This window comes from Galeopterus variegatus, unplaced genomic scaffold (assembly GCF_000696425.1).
Source record: "Galeopterus variegatus unplaced genomic scaffold, G_variegatus-3.0.2 Scaffold8262, whole genome shotgun sequence".
Classification (NCBI taxonomy): Eukaryota; Metazoa; Chordata; class Mammalia; order Dermoptera; family Cynocephalidae; genus Galeopterus; species Galeopterus variegatus.
Genome location: NW_007734373.1, coordinates 25,053 through 31,315, shown reverse-complemented (window position 1 = coordinate 31,315; position 6,263 = coordinate 25,053).

The window sequence follows — 6,263 nt, the reverse complement described above, 5'->3', positions numbered from 1 at the left end:
ATCTCTTACTGTACCTAATTTATAAATTAAACATTATCATAGATATTTATATAATCATAATTTATGTAGAATTCAGTATTATTCATGGTTTCAGAGGCCTTGGAATGTATCCCCCACAGATAATGGGGGACTACTGTAGCCACAAATTTTAAGTATAATTTATAGTTAATATGACATAGAGTAAATTTAAATTATTGTTTCTAGGACATCACTAATAATTAATATAGTTTAATATTAGCATTATGGCAACTCTAAATAAGGAATTGCTAGAAAGATTAGAAAAAATACTTTCAAAACTGTGCTACTCACTTCAGTTTTCTTAGCGGAAAAAATAAAGAAGAAAGAAAGAAAAAGGACAAAGATTAGAAAAAATACTTTCAAAACTGTGCTACTCACTTCAGTTTTCTTAGCGGAAAAAACAAAGAAGAAAGAAAGAAAAAGGAAAGAAGGAAGGAAGGAAGGAAGGAAGGAAACTTGGAGACTGTTCCAATAATGAAATTCTCTAATATTCTAGAAATGTGATGTTTCCTCTGGTATGTAATATATTCCTTCTGAAGATTGTTTTTCTGTGGACAGAACATAACATAAATCCTAAGTACACAGGAGACAGCTGTTGGCTTATGCTTTTCAGTTCGACAACTTAGCTTCAGTTTTGCACAGCTCAGTATATCTTTATTAGTACATTGACTGTGGTTATTGCTCAGAACAGAAGGAGCCATGCTTAAGTCTTTGTGAGAGATGGAGTAGTTATGAAAGATTCTGCAAAATGTGGATTGTTGAAGTGGCATAAGATTTTGTGACTGCCTTCTTCTTGCCTCTTCCCAAACCCCTGGCTGTAATGGTAATGACAAAATTAATTCATTAAATGATTATACTTATTCAAGTAATAAAAATATATTCTCCAAGTGCTGAATATATGCCAAATACTGTGATAGGTCCTAGTGTTGCAGTAATGCATGAGATATATTATTTTTCATTAAAGATATATGTTTTCTTAAAAAATTCCTGGTTTACATCTTTATGAAGCTAGTTGTTTGTTTGTTTGTTTTTTCCCTATTCATGTAGAGGCTTTTGTTTGACTTCTCTATTTTCATAAGAGATGTTCTGTTGAACCTTTTCTTCTGCTGTTGAAAAATAACATTATTCTCTATGGAACAGAAAGCATATTGAAGGTATAATCCAAATGTCGGTAAAATATAATCTTGAAACGATTGCCTTCTTTGTAATCTCAGTCTTGAAGTACATACACAGTACAATCTTGGAATAAAAAGAGAATAAAGAGATTGCTTTTTTTGTGAAATAATTTTATGCATTCACTGTTCTATTACAGTACTATTTAATTCATCTGCATATTCCCATCCTCCAGGAGGCAGGACTTGCATTTAGTAACTACTAATCCTACTACAATGTATCCTACATTGACATTATCACAATAATTGTGTCTTCAGAAGAAGCAGCTCAGGAAAAGTTAAGTACTTAGTTATGACAAATTGAGGCTGTATTCACCTGTTTCTGTTGCTTATCACAAAACACATGGAACTGGGTAATTTATAAAAAAACAAAATGTATCACTTACAGTGTCAGAGGCTGTAAGTCCAAAGTCCAGGTGAAGGCTTTCTTTGGTGGTGACTTCAGGGATAGCAGATACCACATTGTGAAATGGCAGAGCAGAGAGAGCAGAGAGACTAATCTCATTATTCACTCTCTTTTTGAAGCCCTCAGAACCACGCCGCTGACCACCATTTTTAATCCATTCACTACTGCATGGTCCTACAATCCCATCACCTCTTCAAGGCCCCACCTCTCAATTACCATAATAGGATTTCCCTCCCTCAACAGTTACAGTGGGAATTAAGCCTCAATGAGGATAGGGCAGGGGAATCTAATCTACGGCAGAGGCCTATGTAAAATTTTAGGTAAACTCAGTGCCCAGCCTAATCTGTAAAATCTCTGGGAATTAATTCTTTTTGAGCAACCAGAGACAGTCTTCAAATTGTGAGAAATAAGTTATTATCTTTCACAGACAGTGTAAGTAAACAAGAAGTTTGGAGGCTAGCAGGCTTCTATAATTTTGAAAAAAAAAATCATATTCCTTAGGCAGGAATCCTATTGAATTCCATCCACAATGTCACTGGAAAGAAATTTGAAACTGAGTGGGGCAGAAGGAAGCATTAAATAATATACAGAGGTGGGGATACAAGCAGGCCCACTAGGACATTGTGATCCAGCAGCTCAGATAGTTTTTGAAATATCTGCATTCAGAACATGTGCAGACTGGACTTTGGAAAAATCATGCTACTCTTGGGTTTTAGACTTTGAATCTGCCATTTAAATGGTAATTGCTAGCTTGTTACTGGACATTGATCAAAACTGTCTACATCTGTGAAGAGTGTCAAATAATGCTTACACAGAAGTATCAATTATATTTTGGGTGATATTAGAGAGATATTCAACTAGGAAGTAACACACCAAAGCTCACTCACAACATGGAAATGATACATAAAGAATAAATGTTAGGGATGGTACACTGCATACATGAGAAGGTAGCTTCACTGCCCAGAGGGCCAACCAGAGAGCCAGTGGAGAACCTTATTACTGTATAGTCTAAATTCTATAATTGTCTCCCAATCAAGGTAAAACTGGCTGCCTAGTTCACATATGGGAGTGCTTAGAGTGAAGACAAGGTTGTTCTTTTGAAATCAGCAGCGTTTTTGACTACACACAGTAAAACTTGTTGGAAGAAGGAAAAGGCAAGTCTATTCAATGGGCAGAGATATAACTGTTATTTAATAACAGGAGAAAAACTAGGCTTCCATTTTTAGGGGATGACTTATATCTTTAAAATTCTTGGATGTAGCCAATGGACTTGCTGTATTATCAGGTAAATGAGTCTCCATGATAGGGCAAAAATGAGGCCCATACAAAGTACTTATTTCTGAAAATTTCTCTGAGTATTTAATAGCAGAAATAAAGTAAAACATGGGGATGCCCAACAGTAACAACAAAAAAAGTAGAAAAATAAAAATAAGTATAATCTACTTCCCAGATCAGACAAAGATTGGAATGCTAATGTTGATATCTAAATCAGATTTCTAGAGTAATTACCTGTATTTGTGAAATAATTGGACATGCTGTGCTCTGGACATGTACTGATGGCCATAGATGTGACTATAATTCTCCTTGTACTAAATAAAATGGCTAATATAAAGAATGCACTCAGTGCCAACGGGAAAAGAATAATTTAAAAATAAATAAGGGTTTAATTTTTCAAAGATACAGGCAGTGCATAGCCAGCAAATGGTAGTCCTGTGTGGTTACAAGTGGATATTAACTGAGATTGACCCCTAAGGATGTCACTTATCCTGTAACAGAAGCAACCTTGGAGACTAGAATTAAAGGTCTGTAACAGCAAATTACTAATTCAGCCCTCACTACCTAAGATATATATTCTCCTCATCGAGATATACATTCACTGCCAGCAAAGTACAAAACTGAGCAATGAGACAATGTTAAATGGACATTTCTTGATTCCTCACCATCAATATAGCAAATGAAATGCTTGTCACTCAAAATAGATGAATCAAAAGATGTAGTTAATTCAAGTATCCTAAACTGAATATGAAGAAATATGTATGTGGGGAGTACTCTGCTGGGAAGGTTTCTAGGGTCAGGAAGCATGACCAAAGGAGTAGGGGAGAATGCAAACATAACAAAATCTCTTGCCCACCTCCCAGCTCTTCTTTCTTTTTGCCTTATTCAGTGGTCCTGGGCAATATTTAAATTTATGTGTACCCACAAAGGCTTCCATTAATGCAGAAGATGCAGTATCAACTTAACAGTGTATATTTCCTAAGGTACTTGAAATGGATAATGATTTCACCCCAGGTAGCCAGGTTAGGACCAAGAGTGAATGCAGCTCCATTATTAAGTAGCAGAGACATTTCAAATGTTATGGCACCTGCTTGGGGATTGGACCAAGTAAAATAATTAACAGGTTTCTTATTATTACCCACTCTATGATTAAATATTACACCTCATAACACAGAGAGCCTGACCAAGGGTGAGGGTCAAACGGATGAAATCAATAGGCAGATATCATAGCAGATGACAGAAATCCCCAGGGAAAAATGCCGTCACGATAATTCCATGGTATTAGGTCAGAGGAAGGGAATTTTACTCTTAGCTATCTCCTTTTGGTCTGTTATTTTAATGACTTATGGGGAGTTGAATACAACTATTAGTTTTTTCATAGTTCTTAGGCTATGTCTGCCATCCTGGAAATTTTTCATATGATCTGGGAGCAGTATTTACCTATGAATCAGATATGGTGGAGGATGGGTGAACAGCAGAGCTTCTGATCGCTGAGTAATTACAAACTAAGCAGATAATCAGTGATTCCTATTCAGGGGAAGATTCTGAGGGGAGAAAAGCCACATCATTTAGCATAATCTCCTTGTAACTATGCTGAAAATTCTTGGTAAATGGACTAATTATATTTTATAGGGGAGAGGTCTCAGCTAAAAAGTACTTTTATTAAGACATTTCCGGTTTGGCATTTTTATGGTAAATAAATTCATAATCTAAATATATGGATGGGGCATGGCCACTTGGAAAAAGTCATGTAAATTATTCAAATATCTGAGTATAAAATGGGGTATTACAGTAACATGAGTTAGGTCAATAGCATTTTAACTCTTAGAAAATTGTGTGATATAAAAATTGTGTGCTCAAGGAGCACACAAAAAAAGTTGACAGTAAGATATGATTTCCCTGATTATTTGATTTAAAATTGCAACTTACTCAAAACCATTTCTGACCATCCTAGCCTTTTCTATCTTTTCATAGTTTTCATTATTTCCTAACATTTTATATAATTTACTATTTATTGTCTATTGTTTATCATTATTTGATTTAAAATTGCAACTTACTCAAAACCATTTCTGACCATCCTAGCCTTTTCTATTTTTTCATAGTTTTCATTATTTCCTAACATTTTATATAATTTACTATTTATTGTCTATTGTTTATTACCTGTTTTTCCCCATTAAAATATAAAATGTATGAAAATAGAGTTCTAGTTTTGCATTACTGATGTATATTAAACTCTTTAACAGTGATTAACATATAACAGGTGCACCAAAGTATTGAATGAATAAATGTGTTCAAGATAACTGTTATAATGCAGTTCCGGAACTACTATGGAACACATGCAAAATGAAACTGGGGATCCTGGAGGTGGGAAGATGCTTTGCTTGTATGAATTATAGAAATAAGAAGCAGAGGGACGGAGAAGAGAAAATGAGAGAACAGGAGAGGACAGGACAGAAGAGTTGATGGTAATAAAGAAGAGAAGAGAATTAAAGGAAAGAGTAGGTTATAAGATTAATTCTTCTGTAAAGCTCTTTTAGTTTTTGTCTCTGCGATCCTTGGATCTTTCATGTATTTCTAAAGAATCTTGAGACCACTCTATATCACTACACTACGTCACATATTTTCCGAGATGTTTAAAAAGTGGATTTTCAGTTTTTGACACCAAAAAGTCCTAAGAAGAAAAAAATGAGTCCCCTGAAGTTTACTGTAAAATATTTTATCTAGTTCAATAATAATATGAACAGTAAGAGTAAAAAGATGTTTGATAACAAAGATGTTCTTTTTTAAAAAATAAATGCAACCTATTTACATTTCAGATTTTTAAATTAGATGCTTTTGGGGACCAGGGTTATGTGATATGTGCATTTTTTTCAGTTTCACCTGAAATCATCAAAGTAAAATTGAGGGTGTTAAGAGTTGTTTAGTAACACATCACTTCTAGTCAATAATAGTCATAATTTGAGTTGACTGTGTTCTCTTTTTGACCTTACAGAAAAAATAAATGTTAATGAGGGATTTTGGTGTGGAGAGTTGTTCACATGAAAAAAACAAACTTAAGTATTCACCTGCTGACATCTGTGGTACTCACAGACCTTACACAACAGTTGAACGCTTCACTCTCGATGCCCCAAAGTATTCCTATGTTCACAAAATATAAACTTGTAATTCTAACACCTTATTTATTTTTTAAGAAAAGGCAATGAAAAAATTCTCAATCAGATATAGGATTTTTCACTAAGCTTTCTGGTTGATTTAAGGATTCTGTGAGAGTAACTCAAAGTATGTGATAGATCATATGGTGAAGATATCGAATATCAGAGTTAAACTTTGTTCTTTATTCAATATTCAAATTAGACCTGAAGTGTTTTCTTCTTAAATTATTTTTGATATCA